This window comes from Sciurus carolinensis, chromosome 3 (genome assembly GCF_902686445.1).
Source record: "Sciurus carolinensis chromosome 3, mSciCar1.2, whole genome shotgun sequence".
Classification (NCBI taxonomy): domain Eukaryota; kingdom Metazoa; phylum Chordata; class Mammalia; order Rodentia; family Sciuridae; genus Sciurus; species Sciurus carolinensis.
This window is the reverse complement of record NC_062215.1, coordinates 108652326-108674674: the sequence shown is the minus strand read 5'-3', so window position 1 is coordinate 108674674 and position 22349 is coordinate 108652326. Positions and strand designations below refer to the sequence as shown.

The 22349-nt window shown below is 40.5% G+C and overlaps 1 long non-coding RNA gene across 1 annotated transcript; it reads right to left on the bottom strand.

Moving 5' to 3' along the window:
• Positions 1 to 16006: 16006 nt before the first annotated feature.
• Positions 16007 to 20970, bottom strand: LOC124980451 (uncharacterized). The gene is made up of 3 exons (XR_007107803.1): positions 20813 to 20970; positions 17192 to 17357; positions 16007 to 16091 (listed from the first exon to the last, which is right to left on the bottom strand). It is a non-coding gene; the product is annotated as an uncharacterized LOC124980451 (long non-coding RNA).
• Positions 20971 to 22349: the final 1379 nt, after the last annotated feature.

Sequence of the window (22349 nt, the reverse complement as noted above, 5' to 3'; positions counted from 1 at the left end):
AGGTAGTTCAGTGAATTGTGAGACCCATGAAAGAATCTGTACAGAGTTCTCTCAGAGATCAGATCTCATTCCGAACTGGTATTGAGGGCTAGCACTGTGGGTGCAGAATTGAACAAGATGGGCACGTTTTATAGCTTCAGTGTGGTTGCAAGAAGCGAAAACTCAAACAAGCTTAAACTGGTCTTTTTTTTTTTTTTTTTTTTTTAAGGAAGGAAGTCAGGGAAGTTAAAAGGCAATGCTATCCTGCAAAAAATAAAGGAGTTTTGACTTTCCAGTTTATTGCTTTTCCACATTCTGCAAAGAGGAAGAAGTAAAGAAGACATTCCTCTGCAGTGTGTAGCCCTCAATCTGAGCAAACAGAGCAGTATTAAAGGAGTCACCCTTATTTCTGGGAGACTACACAGTCAGTGGGGCTGACTGAGAGGCCTATTGCCCTCCTTTTGGGATTGGCTTGCTAAACTCCTGCCCTAGACTTCAGTAGTTCTACGTTGAGTCTTTTACAAGAAAGGTCAGACATGGACCTGGGTCTCTACCCACTCCACCACCAAACAAGGGCGAAAGGATCCCCTCATTTTCTTGTTTTAAAAATTTGTTCTTTTTAGATATACATGACAGTAGAGTGTATTTTGATATATTATGCATAGCTGGAGTATAACTTCCCATTCTTGTGGTACATGACATGATGTTTCACTGGCTGTGTATTCATATACAAACATAGGAAAGTAATGTGCAATTCATTCTACTGTCTTTCCTATTCCCGTTCTTCCTTCCTTCCCCTCAATCCCCTTTGCCTAATCCAATGAACCTCCATTCTTCCCTACCCACCCCTTATTGTGTGTTAGCATCCACATATCACAGAGAACATTTGAACTTTGGTTTTGGGGGACTGGCTAATTTCATTTAGCATGTTAATCTCTAGTTCCATTCATTTACCGCTGAACATCATAATTCCCTTCTTCATAATGACTGAGTAATATTCCATTGTGTATATATACCACATTTTCTTTATCCATTGAAGGGCAACTAGGTTGGTTCCATAGCTTAGCTATTGTGAACTGAACCTCTATAAACAGTGATGTGGTTGCAACACTGTAGTATGTTGATTTTAAGTCCTTTGGATATAAACCTAGGAGTGGGAAAACTGGGTCAAATGGTGGTTCCATTCCAAGTTTTCTGAGGAATCTCCATACTGCTTTCCAGAGTGTTTGCATCAACTTGCAGTCACACCAGCAATGTATGAGTGTAACTTTTTCCTACATCCTGGCCAACATTTATTGTTATTTGCATTCTTGATAATTGCCATTCTGACTGGCGTGAGATGAAATCTCAGTGTGGTTTTTAATTTGCATTTTTTTAATTGCAAAAGCTGAACATTTTTTCCTGTATTTGTTGACCGTTTGTATTTCTTTTTCCGTGAAGCACCTGCTCAGTTCCTTTGCCTATTTATTTATTGGGTTATTTGCTTTTTTGGTATTAAGTTTTTTGAGTTCTTTATATATCCTGGAGATTAATGCTGTATCTTAGGTGTAGGTCGCAAAGATTTTCTCCCATTCTGTAGGCTCTCTCTTAACATTCTTAATTATTTCCTTTGCTATGAAAAAGTTTTTAGTTTGATACCATCCTATTTATTGATTCTTGATTTATTGATTCTTACTTTTTTGCACTTCAGGAGATTTGTTGAGGAAGTTGGTGCCTAAACTCACATGATGGAAAGTTGGGCCTGCATTTTCTTCTAGCAGGCGCAGGGTCTCTGGTCTAATGCCTAGGTCCTTGATCCACTTTGAGTTGAGTTTTGTGCAGGGTGAGAGATAGGGGTTTAATTTCATTTTGCTACATCTAAAATGAACAGTCTTTATCGACTCAAGGAAATGGGCAATCTAAGGGAGACGAGTTTCCACAAAGCTAGACCTAATGGCTTCAGAACTTCTTTCTCCATCTCCATTTTTAGCTTCTATTTTCCTTGGTTCTAGCTTCATTCCCAAGGAGACTCCCTCCTGATGGCCGTAAAGATGGCCACCAGCAGCACCAGGCCTGCAGTATACCAAAAGCTAGCAAGAGCAAAGGAAAGAACACCTCTTTTCTCCCAGCATTCATGGCAATTCTTTGCAAGGATTCTGACTGAGCCAGGCATGGCAGCACTTGTCTGCAATCCTCTTACTAGGAAGGCTGAGGTGAGAAGATCACAAGTTCCAGACCAGTTTGGGAAACTTGGCAAGAGCCTGTCTCAAAAAAATAAAAAGTGTGGGAGATGTAACTCATTGGTATAGCACCTCTGAGTTCAATTGCTTGTACTACAAAAAAATAATTAAAGGATTCTAACTGGCTCTTTGTGGGCCATGTGCTGAACCAACAAGCTATACCAGTCACTGTGTCCAGGAAAAGGCTTTATACATTCTCTCTGGTTCTCCTGATTTTTGTGTCCAGTTCTACGGCAGAATATCGGGGCCACATGATTGACAGGCACAGCAAGATTGCAGAGTGGCCTAAAAGAACTTTCCAGAAATAAAAGTGCCTTTCTAGAAAAGGGGAAAGGATGACAGGCAGGAAAAAATATTCAGATTGTATATAAATCATAGGTAACAATGACTGGAGCAGACTAAAGTCACTCTCCTTGCTGGAATTGTTAAAGCATAAGTTGTCACCTCTTATAGACACAAACAGACTTTCTGCAGGAGGGGAGAGAGAGAGAGCAAACTATGTCTAAACCAGAGCATCTCAGCCTTAGCTGCACATGAGAATCACCTGGAGAACTTTTAAAACTATGGATGCCCAAGCTCTCCCTCTCAGACCAGTTTAATCAGGATCTCCAGGTACGTTCATTTTTAAATGGTGTCCCAAGTGATTCTGATGTGCAGCCAAGGTAAGGTTGAGAATCACTCCCTTAAGACATCTGAGACCCCTTCTGGCTCTGTTATTAATAATTACTAAAACTTACATCTGCTGACATAAGAGAGTGTGATGGCTATTCTTGGTTGTCAACTTGACTAGATTGAGAGACAAGTAGAAAAATGATAAAGCTCACTTCTGGGTCTGTCACTCAAGAGGTTTCCAGAGACAGCTGGCATGTGGGCCAACAAATTTGTGTAGGGAAGACCCTCCTTAATGTGAGTGGCATCATTCAACTTTGGGTTTAAATGGAACAAAGAGTGGAACAAGGAGGAAGTCCACATAGTCCACCTGAATGTCCGCAGGTGTGTTTTTGCTTCTGCCATCTCCCATAGATAAGCAAACTCCAGATGCTTCAGCCTTTGAATACAGACTCACACCAGCAGCTCTCCAGAGGGCTTCCAGGCCTTCAGCCTCGGCCTGGGGCTGCATCATGGGTCCCTCTAGTTCTGAGGCTTTCAGCTCTTGGACAGAGCAGCTGCTGGTCTCCGTGGTTTTCCAGCCTATAGACAGCCATTGTGGGACTATCCAGTTTCTGATTTTGTAAGCCAGTCTAATAAATATCCTCTTATAATTTCATATATTCATATATATATATATGTGTGTATATGTGTGTGTGCATGTGTGTGTTTGTGTGTGTGTATTCTATTGGTTCTACTCCTCCAGAGAACCCTGACTAATACAGAGAGTGTGGGTCCTAAACCCAGTCCAGAAGAGGGAAGATACAGACCTGTGAAGTTAAGTTCCCCGAGCCATAAAGTAAGCTAACAGGGAAGCTATAATACGTTTTTTGATATGAGACTTTTAAAACTCGTGAATAAGATACAAACTACATTTGGTTGTGTAGCTAGTAGACATCTATTTTTGTTGCTGTTTTTGTTATTACAAGTACTATGGATGGAATTGTGTCCCTTCAAAAGTCAGGTGTTGAAACCCTAACCCCAATAAGATGGTATTTGGAGATGAGACCTTTGGGAGATAATTAGGTTTAGAAGAGGTCATTAGGGTGGGACTCTCTTGATGCCATTAGTGTCCTGATTAAAAGAGGAAATGACACCTGACATCTTTCTTGGGTGTGAGGACATAGATAAGATGGCAACTGTCTGCAAGTCAGGAAGAGAGACCTCACCAGAGCCCAACTGGTCTTGGACTTCCAACCTCCAAAAGTCTATAGTACTTTATTATGGCAGCCCAAGACAACTAAGACATCCAGCATTCTTTTCCCTTGCTTGGAAATAAGCTTTTCATTTGGGAGACTATCCCTTCCCAATTCTATGTAGTCTCAGTAGGACTATTGATCAAAACTCTCATAAGACCTAAACTAAGCCATCAAACTTCAAGGGCAAATGACAGAGAGATTCTAGGTGGCTGGAATGTGCTTATTCCCATGTGTGACCTAAGGAAAAACGGGTTATATATTTCTAAGATCCTATAGCTTCCTTCTTCTTCTTCCCAAGACCCAGCTTCAGCATTCTCTTGAATTCTCTGAGCTGTATAATATCCTTCTAATAAATTCCTTTTTCTACCTAGGTGAGTCAGAGCTTCTTTCAGTTACTTGCAAAACTGGTTCAGAAATTGGTACCTGGACATGCACATGGCAAGCAACAGACATTTGCTGTGGAAATAGAGTTAGGTAGGTGCAAGGCAATGAGACTTCTCCAATTCTGCTGAGAAAATTGAAGCCAACTGTTTTTCTTGAGCTTCGCAATTTTTACAATAAATTTCTTTTTTGCTCAATCTAGTCCCAATTACTAATAATAAGGAACTTAGGCAAAATGTAAGGACTTATGCTAGTGTTCTTTTCCTTGGGGTTACTTGTGGATTGATGGACTGGGGCTACTGTTGGATATGTGCCTAGTAGCACTCCTTTACTCCATTAGAGTAACCTCAGTGAACGTCAATACCTGGCTCCAAACCAGGCCTTTACTTGTATATTTTCAAGCCAATAAATGAGAACTGGAAATTTAGGTGCACAGAAAAGTACCCAACCAAATGCTCCCTCTTTCTAAGATCATTGTACTAGAAAGAGCCTACAGAAAGCAAAAAGACAGAGTACAGAAGGCAAGCTTAATAATAATGATGATGATCACCATTTATTAAACCCTTACTATGTGCCAGACATTGGGCTATTGTGCCATTTAATCCTAGAAAAGCAATAGTATTACATTTTGTTTTCTTTCATTTTGTTTCTAAGGTTGAGCTGCAGAGGCACAGAACTGAATTGATTCAATCAGTCATTCTTTTCTGTTATTGGCATGATATAATCATCTGTCTAGACATGACCCCTATTTTTTCTTATCTTCTTTATCCCTCATCCCCAAGTGTATCTAATGTGTCTTTCCAATCTTCTTTCCATAGACTTGCAGATCCATAAAAATGTGTAGTATAGTGTCTGCCTTTAAAATGTATATAAATGGATTCTAGTGTATGTCTCACTGTGCAATTTGCTTTTTTTACTCAGCATTATGTTTCTGAGCTTCATCCACATCGATATATATAGAGCTGGTTCATCTGTTTAAGCTGCTCCATTGTACACTATCTTATCAGTATACTGTACCTTACTTATATATTTTCTCCTGAGGGATAACTACACTGTTTCTAACTCCCATTATAAAAAGTACTTCAATGAAAAATCTCATACAGTGTCTCAATGCATTGTACCAGAATCTCTGTAAGATTTACTAGAAGTAGAATTTGGGGGCCTTAAATATATATATTTAAGTTTTAATAAATCCTGCCTAATTACTTTTCAAAGTAGCTCTACTAATTTCTACTTCCATCAATTGTATATATATGGGCATTCTTGAGATAGGTATTATTATTATCTTCATTTTACAGAAGAGTAAACTGAGGAAATACAAAATGTCCAAAGTTAAATACCAGATCTATCTGAACCATGACTATCTAATACAAGATCTAAATATACAATGTCAGTACACAATATATACTTATTAACAGTTAGAAATGCATTAGCTACAAGCAAAAGAACACATACCCGTAGAGGAAGCAGTATAGGCATTTGCCATCTCATTCTTCTAGTTTTTTTAACAAGAAAGACTAGAAGAAGGTAGCTCCAGAGCAGGTCAGCAGCTCAACTGTGTCATTTTGACAGTTGATCATCACCCGCTCCTACACCGTTGTCCAAGTCAGAGATCAGACAAGTATCTTGATATTTTACTGACTTTCCACATAACAGCTCTCAGATTGGCTTTATTTCATTTTGTTTCTTCATCTTCACTGTTGGTGAAGTGTTTGTAGTATGAACAAGCATCATGGGCACCTGGAAGTTTGTTAGAAATGCAGAATCTCAGTTTGTTAAACCTGAGAATTTGCTAGAACAGAATCTGCATTTTAACAAAATCCCCAGGTAATTTCTTAAAGCTTGAAAAATTCTCATCTTGACTTTTGACAAAGCTTATTAATTGATATCCCTGGAGCAGTCCCTCATCCCCTAAAACTCTTCCTTATATTGCAAGTCTCCAAAATCACTACCCTAATTAAAACTCATAACTAGCTCCCCATTGCTCTGGAGACAAAATGCAAAGACCTACTAGAATACAAAGCCTGCAGAAGCTCCCCCTCCTGCCTGGTCTCCAGTTCCGCTGTCTTACTCTGTGGATACTAGCCACCCTAGTTCCCTTCCAATTCCTATGCCAGGCCATAGTTTTCCCATGTCAGGGTCTTTTGGCTTGCTTCCCCTCCCCTATACTCAGCATGATGTCAACTGCCCTGGCACAGAGTTTACGCCTACTCCTTTACTTCCTCAAAAAAAACCCCTTCTTCATAGCCCAACTGAGATCAGACATTCTCTCGTTAAGCTTTCTTTGCACACCATGCTCCTTTAAACATTTATCACAGTTGTATTTGAATAATGACGTGCATGTTTCCTTGTTCAATGCCAGTCTTCCCAGTTGAATTGAAGCAATGAGACAACTGCATCTGCTCTATACGTGGTTACCTCCTTCCAGTGCAGCGCCTAGCACAGTGCGGAATACACATTAGTCCCTCAATCAGTATCTGTTGACTGAATGAATATGAATGAATGAGTAATCCCCAGGGAGCTGTCCTGGCTCAGGGTGGCCCTGCTTTCTTAGTTCAGTTGGAATCAAGAATCTAAAAAGGCCTGCAGAGGGCCAAGGAAGTACAATTTGACCACCAGCAAGCTAATCAGGGATGAAAATGTCCAGTTCTGACAGATGTATCCCATGCACGTGCTAAAAGGAAAACAGAAGCAGCCCGCCAGAGGGTGAGGGTAAACATTTTGTTCCTGAGCCAGTGCCCTCCGCCTCAATACACTCCCAAACTGACCTTTAGAAGGACTTTTGTATAGTGGGAGGTCTCTTTTAACCTCCAGTGAATAGGGGTATGAAGTGGTGTTTGCTTTTTGCCCTTTGTTCTCTGGCAAGAGAAGTCTGGAGGCGGTGGAGTGAGGCTTAGTAATACAATTGCCTTCCCTTTCAAATGCTAAAGAGGGTTTTTGCTCCTGGTTTAGTATAATCTGAGAGTTGTGGAGGTCTGGAAGGGATCCATTCCACTTCCTTTTGGCACTGTGTTTCCTGTGGGCTAGGGGTAACTTTGCAATAAATAGAAAAATCAGAGCTGTTAAAAAGGTAGTCGACATTGCCCTCCAATCATCTCTGTGAGGTGAGCCAGCAAAGCTAAATTTAGGGAAGACCTCCAGGTGAAAGGCAGGATATATAAAGTCCCACAGACCCGAAGCTGGCCAGAGATCCTGGCGTTCCTTGGCATCCTTCACACCCGGGAGAGAACTGAAGCCCAGAGGCTGAGTTGCTGGAGATGGCGGGGAGGTGGCAAATTATCAAAACCTTTGACTCCCATCCAAGCACAGAGCTGGTTTCGAGGGGCAAGACGTCTATATAATTTGGAGGACTCTTCAAGTTAAGAAAGCATAAAATTATGAATAATGTAAGGTATTGGGTTTTGGAAAGATCTAGTGCCACCGAAGTTCTTCATTGGCTGCTGGATACATCCACATCTGCCGCAGTCAAGTATACTGGAAAAGATGAGACTCCAGAACCCTTGGACAAGTGATTTACCACCTGTAAGAACCCAGGAAACCACGCTGGACACGGGAACTCACATAAGGGAGTTTATTAAGCACACAGAGTGTCTCCCTGCAGGGTAAGAGAGAAAATGGGAGGAAAAGAGAGAGAGAGAGTGCACGCAACAGAGAGAGAAATGGAGGAGACAGCATGAAAGTGAGGAGAGAAGAGAGAAAGAAAATGGTGGGGAGCTATCCTTAAGCAGTCGAATTCCATAGGTTAACGGGACCAATAACAGAGAAGGATACTTGCAAGCTGACTGATGAACCAACAGCTAACTAGGATGTTCACAGACTGACAAGTAGTTGGGAGGCGGGGAAATGACTGCAGCGGAAAGGGCGGCAGGGGGCAGCTTTATGTTATATTACACCACCTAAAACCTGAATTGGGTTGTCATGAGAAGCTAGGCGACACTCGGAGAGTGGGGGAACGCGGTAGACACGGAGGAGTCTCTACTCCGAAGTCTGAGCCCCGATCCACAGTGTCTTACAACATTTATAGGCTATTTGGCATCATCTCTGACCTGTCCTGTCACTGGGGGGTTTAAAAATTTGTAGCCTACATGACTGAAGGCCTTGCACAGGGGTCTCTAGCAGGAAGCATGTTTACAGAAGCAGAAGCAATAGGGGAAATGATCTTTTCCACAGGCAGTTGTTTTTCAAGATAATGTCCTTGTAACTTCTTTCTGTTTTCTCATGCTGGAGGTTTCTCATCCAGGTCTGGTTTTGTGACCTCAGGGTAATCTGCAAAATGGGAACTTCAACCTCTCCCACAGAAATAGTGTAAGTGAAACATGTGAGACAATAGAAGAGAAAGTAGTATTTGATAGGAAGGGCTCAGTAGAGACTAGAGATCTCTCCCTCTGGGGATTTACAAATCCACTCTGAGTTAACTTCTTCCCTTTAGCAGTTCCTTTAGTTTTTTGCAGGTACTGCTATAATCCATCCGGAATACCTATCACTCAGAAACTTGAAAGAGTTTCTACTGGGTAAAGTGGGATGCACCTGTAGTTCCAGTTACTCAGCAGGAGGTGGATCCCTTAAGTCCAGGAGCTCAAGGCCAGCCTGATTTAGTAAGACCCATCTCAAAAAAAAAGAAAAGAAAAGAAAAATTTCCCCTACATTGACATCAAAAGATTCTTCAATAAATTTATCATTTTTTTCTTGGTTTGGGGTTTGGAGTTTTTTGTTTATTTTTTGTACTGTGGATTGAACCCAGGGGTGCTTTACTGCTGACCTACATCCCCAGACCTTATTTTTTATTTTGAGACAGTGTCTCACCAAGTTGCTGAAGTCAGTCTCAAACTTATGATCCTCCTGCTTAGCCTCCGAAGCTGCTGGCATGATAGGTGTGTGCCATTATGCCCAGCCCTTGCTTTACTTTTTTAAAGAATCAGTCCAAGGTTGTTTTTCCCTCTCGTTTGATTTGTTGTTTAATTTTCTGTCACTGTGTGAAAGGCAATCCAAACATCATTGTGTGTGTGTGTGTGTTCATGTGTGTATACAGGCTGATCATACTGTTGACTATCCCAAGGTTTATCATCACTCAGTAGCTCCACATTGTAATGAGACAAGGAAATAATAGGAATTGCTATAGTTGTGTGTTATGTAGTAATAATAAGCTGTATTTTGTATTTGTCTGGACTTGTAAAACTAAAATAAAGGCGCCTGGTGACAAACTCGCTGTGTGGCAGGATGACACTCCTGAACAATGCCAATATGAACTTTTATCTATGATTTGAGTGGTGGCTTCTAGTATAGTCATGTTCTGGTCTTTATCAATGAAGAGCAGAGCATGACTGGGCTGAAAATCACTGCTTAAACCCCTGGACTTTTGGAGCAAACTGTCAGTAGCACCGTGACCAGAGGACTCCATGTCGCTCTGTCTCTTGACTGCCCCAGCTGCTGCCCACTCCATCACTGATTGCTGATCGACTGTTGTCACTGAGGCCAGACAACTGACCACCTCTCCTGTGGTGACGGTGCCACCAAGCCTCTGGCTTATCGGATACCCAAGGACATCCAAAGACATCCAAGAAGCTGAAAAAAGCTACTGAGAAGAATTCTGAGAACAATCCCCTAGGTCTTGCTGACTGACTTCTTGACTAAGAGATGTTGCATTGAGTAAGTCCCTGGGGATTGAACTCTAGGTGAACAAGGGAGTGAATCTTCAATGTATTTGTGGCTTGCTTTTATTAGGAATGTTAAGTTGAGTGTGCATTGCATGAATAAAATCCACTTGTTGGAACCAAACTTGATTCCTCTCTTACTCACTGCTCGTGACACACAGTTAAAATCCTGAAGACATCTGAGTTCATAATAAATCGAAATCAGCTAGTAAACCCAAAAAGGAGTGGGGGGGGGGAAGGAATAACTGATAACAAAAAAAATATATAGCAAGCAGGCCAGTAATGTTGCAGTCCGCTGGGGAAAGTCTGGCCTCCCACCACCAGGCTCAAATTCCAGCTTTGCCACTTACCAGTTTTTAACCTGTAGCTATACTCAAACTTTCTAAATCACACTTTGCTCATCTATAAACCTGGGGTATTTATAGGACTCTCCTAAGAGTTTCACTGTGAAGATTAAATGAGAAAATCCTCTCAAACTGCTAAGAACAGTAACTGGAGCAGGATAAACCCTCAATAAATGTTAGTTATTACTAGGAGAACCTCCTGTGTCATCCATGGTGAGCTTTATATATATATATCATCTCATGTTCACAGAGCTGGAGGTTAAATGACCTGTCCAAGACAGAATGTACAGCAGAGAAGCCAGTTTTAATGAGTCTCTCTTTCCTGATTTTTCCAAGTCAAAGACCTGTGGATTTGTAAGACAATGCTGATTTTCATATGTTAAAATGCGGGAAAAATGTGTCTCAGAAACTACATATGATAGCACTCTTTCCAACATAACATGTCTTGCATATTGCCCCAATTTCTTTTCATTATCCTGTAACCCACCAATGGATGTGTCCATTACCTACTTTATGTATTTATTTATAGTGCTGGGGTTGGAACACGGAACCTCACAAATGCATGCCAGGCAAGTGCTCTGCCACCCGGCCACATCTGTGTTCACCAGCATTATTTCTTAGCTGGATTATACAGAGGCAACCGTGTGGGGTCTTGTGAACTTTTCAATGTCCTCATTTCAAGATGTGATTCAGATATTTGACAGATCCAACTGTGAAGGTCATCCCATTCCCAACAAAAGGAAGCCACTAAGCAACAGCATGGTGATATTTAATTGTATCAAATCCTAGTTTTGAGCTGACATGCTCTGTAGAACACCTTAGCAGAGTCTGGGGAGACTTGGTTATGGAACTCTCTCTGTGGGAAGTGGATGTGGAGGACCTTGGTCCAGTTGATACTTCTTCAGCACAAGAAGTCATGAGGCTGTAGACAAATGACCTCCTGTATAGAATGATACCACCAATCCTATCCTGCCTACTCCTGAACACCAGTGTGAGGATCCCGGATTCAATGCAAGTGGAATATAGTATGTGTGAATATGCTGTACAATGTAACCTTTATTAGTGCAATTTTTAATTCCATGGTTTGTGATATTAGGGGAAATAGGATGACAAACATTGGAAAAGTCATTCATAGAAAGGTACATGGGTATGTGTATGAGAATGTGTATGTCAGAGTCAAGTCCACCTACATACAGTTATCTCATACTAGACAAAGGAGCCACACATGTACATTAGAGAAAAGACAGCCTCTTCAATAGATGGTGCTGGAAACACTGGAAATGCTCATGTAGCAGAATGAAATTCAACCTCTATCTCTTGTCCTGCACAAAACTCAACTCAAAGTGGATCAAGGACCTAGGCATTAGACCAGAAATTCTGCACCTACTAGAAGAAAAAGTAGGCCCAACTGTTTACCATGTTGGCTTAGGAACTGACTTCCTCAATAAGACTCCCAAAATGAAGACTTAATAAATGGGATGGTGTCAGACTGAAGAGCTTCTTCACTGCAAAGAAAACAATCAAGAATTTAACAAAGAGCCTACAGAATGGGAAAAAATCTTTACCACCAGCACCTCAGATAGAGCATTAATTTTTTTTTTTTTTTTTTTTTTTTTTTGGTGCTAGGGAATTGAACCCAGGATCTTATGTATAGGAGGCAAGCATTCTACCAATTGAGCTATATCCCCAGACTTAGAGCATTAATCTTTAGGACATATAAAGAACTCAAAAAACTTAACACCCCCCCCAAAAAAAAACCAAAAAACAAACAAATAAACCAATCAACAAATGGGCTAAGAAACTGATCAGGCACTTCACAGAAGATGAAATACAAATGGTAAAAAAAAAAATGAAAAAATGGTCAACATCTCTGGCAATCAGAGAAATGGAAATCAAACTTACACTGAGATTCCATCTCACCTGAGTCAGAATGGCAATTATCAAGAATATAAGCAATAATAAATATTGGCAAGGATATAGGGGAAAACGTTCACTTAAACACTGCTGATGGGACTGCAAATTGGTGTAACCACTCTGAAAACAGTATGGAGATTTCTTAGAAAACTTGGAAAGGAAGCACCATTTGACCCAGTTATCCTACTCCTAGGTTTATACCTAAAGAACTTAAAAATCAGCATACTATAGTGACACAGTGACTTCAATGTTCATAGCAGCTCAATTCCCACATAGCAGCACAATAGCCACACTATCGAACCAATCTAGTTGCCCTACAACAGATGAATGGATAAAGAAAATGTGGTATATGTGTACAAAATGGAATATTACTTAGTCATAAAGAAGAATGAAATTATGGCATTTGCTGGTAAATGGATGGAAATGGATAAAATCATGCTAAGTGAAATAAGCCAGTCTGAAAAAACCAAAGGTAGAATGTTCTCTGATATGTGGATGCTAACCCACAATAAGGAAGGTAAAGATTAAAAGTTCATTGAACTAGACAAAAGGGAATGAAGGGAAGGGAGGGGAGATGGGAATAGGAAGGAGAGTAGAATGAATCAGATATACCTTTCCTATGTGCATGTACACACCACCAATATAATACCAAGTCATGTACAACCACAATAATGGTATCCTAATTGGAATAAGTTAGACTTATTCTATATATGTAGAATATTTCAAAATATACTCTACTGCCATGTAAAAAAAAAAGAAATGCCAGTATGAACTAAATTATCTTAATTCCAAACAAAACAAAACAATGTGTGTATAACATTGTTGGTGATTGTTTGTGGGGCTGCAAATTGGTACAACCACTATGGAAATAGTATGGAGATTCCTTAAAACACTTGGAATGGAAACACCATTTGACCTCCTTGGTCAATATCCAAAGGACTTATAATCTGCATGCTACATGGACACAACCACATCAATACTGTTTATAACAGCTCAATTCACAATAGTCAAGCTATAGAAACAACCTAGGTGCCATTCAACAGGTGAATGGACAAAGAAAATGTGGTATATATTCACAATGGAATATTACTTGGTCACATAGAAGAATCTTAGCCACAAAGAAGAATGAAATTATGGCATTTGTGGTTAAATCAATGGAATTGAAGACTATCATGCTAAGTGAAATAAGCCAATCCCAACAACCAAAGGCTGAATGTTCTCTCTGATATGTGGATGCTAACCTAAAATAAGGGATGGTGGGGATGGAGAGAATAGGAGTACATTGGATTAGACAAAGGGAAATGAAGGGAAGAGAGGGGGAGAGAACAGGAAGGACAGTAGAATTAATCAGACATAATTTCCTAACCTTGTATTTGAATGCATGACCAAGGTAACTCCTCATCATGTACAACCACAAGACTAGGATCCTAATTAGAATAAGTCATACTGTATGTATGTATAATTTGCCAAAATACATTCCACTGTCATGTATAACTAAAAAGAACTAACTAAATAAATAAATATGTATTTTAGAAAGTCCAAAAAGGTATATTCCCAAATGGTATATGGCAGTGGGTTTCCATATTTACTTCTTTAAAATTTTTTAATTGTAGATGGACACAATACCGCTAGTTTATTTATTCATTTTTTATGTGGTGCTAAGGATCGAACCCAATGCCTCACATATGCTAGGCAAGTGCTCTACTGAGCTACAACCCCAGTCCCTACATTTACTTCTGTATTTGTGGTTTGAATTATGTTTTATGACAGACTTTTTTTTTTTTTTTTTTGCGGTGTTGGGGATTGAACCCAGGGCCTTGTGCTTGCGAGGCAAGCACTCTACCACCTGAGCTATCTCCCCAGTCCAGACATATTTTTAAATAACTTTATTTTAGTAAATCTCTATAAAAACAGCTCTGTCCTTAGACCTAGTCTTCTAACAGATTCCTCTTCAGAGGTCTCTATTCCTTTAGCCCCACACATCTGGCATCTCCTTTTTGCGTAGAATTTTTGATATTTTTCTGATCCACTTACCCTTTTTATTTCTGTAAAACTTTTCAGTAATCAGTTCGTTCAATTTAAGTCATTACTAGTGTTTTAACCCAAATGTACTCAAAGCCAAATTAACCTTTTTTATTTTGGTTTTGTAACCCTTAATTCTTCCCAGTCAACCAAGGCCAGTGAAAACTATCATTTTTCTTTTCCTTGACTTCCCCCTTCTCGGTGCCCCACAGTCCTTTGGGTAGATTTTCATTACATCCTGTGCTTTTCTTTCCCTGTTCACTCCTGCCTTCCTCGTTCAGCCTGTTGCTTTCCAAAAAAGCAGAAACAAGCCATAGGCTGTGGGAGAAACACTCTCAATGGACAACCAGGAGGCTCAGAACTGGAAAGAGACTCTCTGTAAGTGGAAAAAGATATCCAAAGTAATGGGACAGGAATAACAGTCTTCCACAACACCAATATGCCTGGCATCCTGAAAGACAGGCAAGGAGCTGGTGGGGTTTTGTGTTGGGTATGTACAGAAATTCTCAGTGATGAAGTTGGGTAGGCTTGTTCATTCCAGGAAGACTTAGAATTCATTCTCCAAGAAGTGGAAAAATGCACTTATATAGCTAGAAAATCTGTTCTAAAACTGGTGTGATAGCCAAGAGAACAAATCAAACAAGCATTAACTGCAAAAATAGGAATTGACACACAGCATCTTTTTCTCTTAGAATCCATTGTTTCAGTACTGGTTGTTTGTGGAAGAGGAGGAGAGTAGGCATGGACAGTGCTAGAGGTGACTCTGAGTTTGGTGGTTTGGGATCTTAGAAGCATGATTAACCTTGGAGAGAAACATAAATTAAACTGTTTGTGAATGACAGTACAGTTCAGTCTCAGGAAGGTAGAGTGTGATGATCAGTGGGATACACAGGTGGAGTGTCCAAAATACACCATTACCTCTGTGAGGATGATCTCCTAGGAAAGCTATTCTTAGTTCCCTGTTGGATGTTTGGCTTTTATTTATAAATCAACACAGCAACCCAAAGACAACCTGTCTTGCCCTGAACCTACCATGGTTCTTTACCACAAATCACACACACACACCTTCTCACTGACCTGTTCTGGCTAATGATATTTTTATTTCCCAAATTCCTTGTCTGGGATATATATATATATTTTTTTCAATGCTTCTTTCTCTTTTTCAATGCCCATCTTCACATGGCACTAAATCTTACTGATATTTTCTTTACAGTGATGTTACTTCCACGTATCTTTTGCCTCTTATAACTACTCCTGTCTAATTCTAGCCCCCTTGTTTTTTTCTATAGATCAGTTACCATTTCTTAACAGGACCTTTGTTTCCAGTCTGTCCCCTAATAATTTAGTCTGTCTACAACAATGTCACTCACTCTTCCTAAAACCCTAAATTGATCTTTCATTCCCTTTCTCACCAATTGTTAAGGACTTGCCACCATCACTAAGATGAAGTTCAAATTTCATAACTATTCTTCTTATTTGTAATATATATCCTTCAGCATTCTCTCCAGTCCAACTGATCAATTTAGCATCTTGAGAGTCTATTCTCTCTCTGAGCCTTACTTCACTGCCTGCAATCTTATCCACATACATGGAATGTGAAACATAACATTATAGAAATACCTTGAAATGCAAGAAGAGAGGTACTTACTATTCTGGCAAAATCTCAGGTGAGACTTCACTGTACACGTCAGGCTAATCGGCTATGTGAGTGGGCTCCAATAATAGATCTGAATACTGCATAAGGGAAAGGAAAGAGGAAAAAGAAGAAAGGAAGGAAGAGGAGATAAAAGGCAGTTGTATAGGAGTTAGTCATGAATCACACAAATATCAGTCGTTTCAGTCCTGTTCTAAATAACTAGTCTTTCTAAACTTAAAAGCGATTATCTCTTGTTCTCTGAGCTCAGGGGCAGAAACCAGATCTCTTTGTCCCCCAGCACCCCACACAAAGGCTGGCATATAAATGGCACTCTGTAAATGATTCTTAAATGAATTGTCAGCAATCAACTCACTTTCTTCAATTAAAGGATGTCAGTTCCTTCACCATTTCCTCATGCTATATTTTGCAACCATAAAGTCTTTTTTTTTTTTTTTTCTTTTTTTCTGTGTGCCTTTTCCAAGATGTCCAGAACAATATTGAAGTGGGGCAGCGGGGAGCGGGGGGGGCGGGGGGGGATCACACTCAAAAATGGCTTTAAAAATACAGTATGTAATGGGAAAATTGATTCACTCCAATGTAGTCATGTTTGTCAGTACATTTCCAAAACCATACTTGACTTTCTGTCTCATTTCCAGTTATGAACAACTTCCACCATTAACTCTTTCCAGCAGCTATCTTTCATTGTTAGTCACTGCCCTTGTAATCTGTCTGCCCTCTTAATAAGCATATTACTCTGTGCTAGTTGCTAATGAAGTTCATTCTTTTTGCCTCCACCTCTTCTCCATCTTGCCAGACCATTTGGAATTCTAATCCTGTCCTGGATGCTCGCCTTCCTAGCTGACGATGGGTGTCATCTGCTAACAGCATGCTATCATCTGTCAGCTCTAAGAGCTTATTTTCTGTTCTATCCTTGTAAATCATTGATGAAATATTAAAGAATCAGCCCCAGAATGGAGTCCTGTGGGACACGATTTCTAATGTATCTGAGTGTGACACGTGTGTCATTGATAATGAACTCGTTGTAAAACTACCAACCACAGAGTCACACTTCCTCAGTGTACTGATAGAGCACGGTATTGGGAGGTAATGAAGAACTTTCTGGAGTCCAGTGGCAATGGAAAAAGTTTAGAGAAAAAACGGGTACGCTGACTGCCCACTTTTCTGCTAGGTGCTTTACCTGTATGAATTTAATTAATCTTTCCACAACCCGGTGAGGCAGAATGGTGTAGAGATTACAAGGTGGAATAAGGTTAGACTGCCGGAAGTTGAATTTTTATTCCATCACTTTCTAACTGTATGGACATGGCAAGACTTTGACATTCTCTCTCCTTTAGTTTTATTATCTGAAAAATAAGGCAGATAACATAGGCCTCTGAGAATTCATTGGAGAATTCCACTGCGCATAAAATACTGAGTGCCTGGCACATACCAGATCTACAAATTGTCGTTGCTTATTCCATATTAAAGTTGAGGAGATCAAGGTATATAGCACTGCCGAAATTTGAGACCCAAAGGCATGTGAGTCCAATTTTTTAAGCCCTTTCCTCTTTATTATACAGACTAGGTGAGATGCTGGGAGCCATGGCAAGGCCCGAGCCTGCCTAGCAAGTGCTCCAGCCCCAGCTGTGCCCCAGCTATTGTGTAGACTTTGAAACTATTTCCCACATATTTCCAGGGACTTCTGGTAAGAACGGCCCTAGAAAGGAGAAATACATTAGATTGTATTTAAACCTCAAAATTAAACCAATGTATTTTTGTTAGAGAGGTATTTATATTTCCTAAGAGAAAAAACAGTTAACCTAAGTTTGAAATAAAAAAAAAAAATCACAGAATACTGGGCTCCAAAAAACTCGAGGGATCATCGAGTTAAGATTACCAACTAACAAAGCACTCCTTTGCTTTTGTCTTTTTACTTTCTTTTTTCTAATTACAAAAGTGCTAAGTGCTTAAAGTAGGAAACTTGGAAAATCTTGGGAAGCCTCATAGAGGAAAATCGCCCATAATTCAGACATTAATGATAATTGCTCTCCATGTTTTCTTTCTTGTATGTACTCTCTGTACTATAATGTTTCCATGCAAAAATTTTCTTGACAAAATGGTATCACCATACATATTCTATTTCAGTAGACTGCTTTTTTTCACTTGGGAGTAAATCCTCAACATTTTCCCATGTCATTGTTCTATCAATTTTTAATATCTGCAAAATATATCAAAAATAAATCTTAAGAAAGTACCATAAATAACTTAACTAATCCCCTATTGTTGGACATTTAGGTTGATTCTACTTTTTCCCTACTATTATAAATAAAACTGTCAGGAAGAGCCTTGTATTATGTTGTTGCATAATTTTCTCATTATGCGCAAATCCTTCTTATCCTTAACAGATGGTTAGCCAGCCTCTGTTTGATCACTTCCAGTAACAGGGAGCTCACTTCTTTGCCAGACAGCTCATTCCATTTATGGACAACTCTAATTGTTAGAAAGTTCTTTATTTTTAACCAAAATCTGTTCCCTTTAACTTACACTCATTGATTCTAGTTTTGTGATCTGGAATTACCCAAAGCAATCTTTCCATTTTGTATTTGGCAGCCCATCAAATACTTGAAGAAGACCATAATGAAACTCCCTAAATATTCTCTTCTTGAAGATAAATATCCATGCTTATGAATCTTATGATAAAAAAGGATTAGGAATTGGTGGTGGTAAGAATTTCCTCACGAAAATATAAATTTGGTGACGATCCCGTTTCCCTTTTTGCTTTGGCCTCCTGGAAGCTCAGAGTCTAACTGGTTACCCCATTTTGATGACAGTAGAACTTTATCATCAGGCATCTATGTACACTATTTTTCCCATAGATCTAATCATCCTATTTTCCCTATATTTTTCCTGGTTATAATTATTTTTCCTTCAAAAAAATTACTGATTTGTATTTCTGCAGACTCTCATATACCCTCTATGGTACAAGATGTATTTATAACTAAATAAAGTTTTCTACTCCCTTTTGCCACTCTATGAAATATATCGAACATTTTGGTTCTCTCTTACCATATTAGTATCCACGCCTGTTTTTTACTCACCAAAGCTGTCAGAACAACAGCATAGGTTTAATTCCCTGCCCCTCCTCTCTGGTGAAAGGAATGGGAGGGTAGAAAACATTATTCCTAACTAATGTTGAATCGTTAATAGTTTCTATCACATTTTTCATATCTCCTCTGTCATCCAGGGGCACCGTTGTCTGTCCTGGATGGGCATCAGAGCGCACACCTCACCAGCCTGCAAAGCAATGATTGCCACGCAGGTGGGGACAGACCTTCCCTACCCATGGGGGGATGGTTAGCCTCCCACAGCACTGCTGAGAGGCACCCTGAGGAGACAGAGGCTCAGAGACCAGATTCGAACCCAGGTCTTTCAACTCTCCGCCCCAACGTTCACCGACTTCAGAAGAGCTCTGGTCAGACCCAGGCCAAGAGGTTTCACTGCTGTTGGACGGGAGACAGGCGACTCTGCATGTTCCTCCTTTCATTCGGGAATCCAGCTCTGATTATCCTCTTCCTGCAGAGAGAAGCGTGGTGGCTGCCAGTTGCATATGGCTTGACGAAGATAGGAGAGGACATAAAGGCACCCGCTGCTCCGGGTGCCCCCAAATGAGAACCAAGCAGATTGTTTCCTCTGTGGAGGAAGTGGATGTGAGAAACCTAAGGCAGCAGGCGAACCTCAAATGGGTGAGAATGAAAAGTCCTCCCCCGACCCCCTGTGTGTTCTGTCTAGAGGAGCCAGGTAGGAAGCCAGCAGGGCTGTCTGCGGGCCAGAGAGCTGGGATGTTTCCGCCCCAGGCGCTTCCTTCCTGAATACCCTCCTGAAGAGAGGCTGCAATTGCCTTCGGCCTCCCTGGAAGACCTCCTCTGCTGGCAGGCTGGCCCGCTGCACAACAGCTCAGAGTTGAAACCTTCTTAAAAATAGCTCTGTTCCCTTCTGGGTTTAGCAACTCACACTTGAAAAGCTCTTTATTCTTTATAATGAATAGAGAGCTGGGACTTTTCATTGACAAAGAAGAGCTATAATACAAAATAAGGCAGACCGATGGTAGTTATTCTTTTGAAGCGGTGGACAGAGAGGGCTTCACACTTAGCTTTCACAGATAGCAGTCTTTTCCTTGGGTTATTCCGGGAATAGAGGCATGGAGAAGCTTTTGAACAGCTCTTGCTGTCAAAAGCTCATGTGTGGTGGGCAGTATTTCAGGTGACGGCGCTAGCAAGAGATGCGCACCGCCGCCTGAAGTTGAAATTTCAATCTAATTAATGGAGCAAAAGACCTGAAAGGAAGCCCTGCCTCCTTGCTGCCCAAGACTCACGGCTGTCCTGTGGAATGCCTGAGAATAAAGGATGGAGTGGCCAGCAAGCTGATGGTTCTCTTGGGGGGAAGAACCTCCGTTAAGTGTGTGTGGAGGCACTTGTGAGAGAAGCCAGATCCCACAGTTGATGTCTTTTCCAGAAAGAAAAAAGGAGATCAGATAGAGAGATAAAATTCTTAGTCTACAACGTCGAGTCTCATTTCAAATAATTTAGTTTCTCTAAATCAAATGAAATGTACCTCTAAGGGTCCCACTGAGCCAGTGAGAAATTCAATCCCAGCTATTATTTGGGTCTCCTCTCTTCCTAGAAGCATCTGGGAGGCATATGTGTTGCATAGGAAGAGGGGTAGGACATCTTAATTAGGCAGGGAAATTAAAGTTATTTCTATGTAAGTTAAAAAAAAAAAAAAAAAAAAAAAAAAAACTCCAAATCTCATATTGCCTTACTGTCTTAAGATAGGAAGTCCATTCCTTATGCTGCAGAAAGTCCAGTATGGATGTTCTTGGGCAATCCCAGGCAGCTGTCCTCCAAGTAGCAACTCAGGGATCAAAGCCCTTTCCATCACGAGACTCCATTATCATCTGTGCTTTGGAATCATTTGCTTCCCGACACTGGGACCAAAAAGAGATTAAAGGTGGACATAAAGAGATCAATCATGAGGAGCACACAGTGGCGCACAACTGTGATCCCAGTGACTCAGGAGGCTGAGGCAGGAGGATCACAAGTTTAAGGTTGGCCTCAGCCAACTTAGAGATATCCTAAGCAACTTAGCCAGACTCAGTCTCAATATTAAAAATGAAAAAGGGGGATGTGGCTCGGTGGTTAAGCATCTTACTACCAAATACCTGGTACAGAAAAACAAAACCAAAAAACAAAAAAACCTAGAACCTCTTTAAGGGTCACACCCCAAAAATGATGCAGTTTACCTCAACCCATACAAAATTGAACTCAGTCATTTCACTCCATGAAGATAACAGAGGCTGTCAGAGAAATAGAATTTAACTATGTATGCCTGGCAGGGAGAAATAGTTATTAATGAAATTCAGCAATCTTTACCAAAATATCTATCTTCAGGTTACATTTTCTGTTATTCTTTCTGTTGCCTCAACATGTTCTGGAGAAGCCTAAAGTTCTGTTCCTTGATGGGGTTCAGGGAGACTGGAGGCCATGGTTCTGCTACTTCTCCTGTGGAACGGTATCATGGACCCACCAAATTAAAACTCCTCTTTGTCAGGGAAAGATCTCTCCTTCCCTAATGCTCCTTTCTTTCTCTGGGACTCACACAATAGCTTTTTTCAACAACCTCAGCCTGTCACAGAAGAGGAGGAGGAAGGCTACCTCAAATAGCTTCAACTTCAGCTAAGCCATGGCTCAACTACCTTCCTGGAATGAACAGAGGAGAAAATTCCAAAACATACAATACAGATCAATTCTTTTTTTCCTGGGCAGAGGATTGAACTCAGGGCCTCATACATGCTATACAAGCTCTCCACCACTCAGCTACATCCCCAGACCTTTTTATTTTGAGATAGCATTTTGCTCTGTTGTGAAGACTGGCCTCAAACTTTCAATCCTCCTGCCTCAGTCTCCTGAGTAGCCGGGATAACAGATGTGCACCACTGTGCCTGACCAGATCATTTATCAATAAATCATCATGCTACCAAAGTACACAAAACCCCTGACAATCAGGGGTCTTTTGACTCAAGACTGCCTGTCACAGATTTCCAAATTCAAGAATGTTCCTGTCTTTTACACCTTTTTTTAAAGCTTTCTTTGCATTAGGAGATGAATTTATTTCCAGCATCATTTTCATGAAGACAGAGAAGTCATTTGTGGCTGTGATGAGATCAAGAGCAAGAACACAAAGCACATAGTTGAGATGGGGCCATGAGGCAGTTGGCTAGGCTCAGCCACTGATGAGACAAGCTGATGCTATTACAATTATGATGGGCTAGACTTAAATGACTCAGCAAAATAAAATTA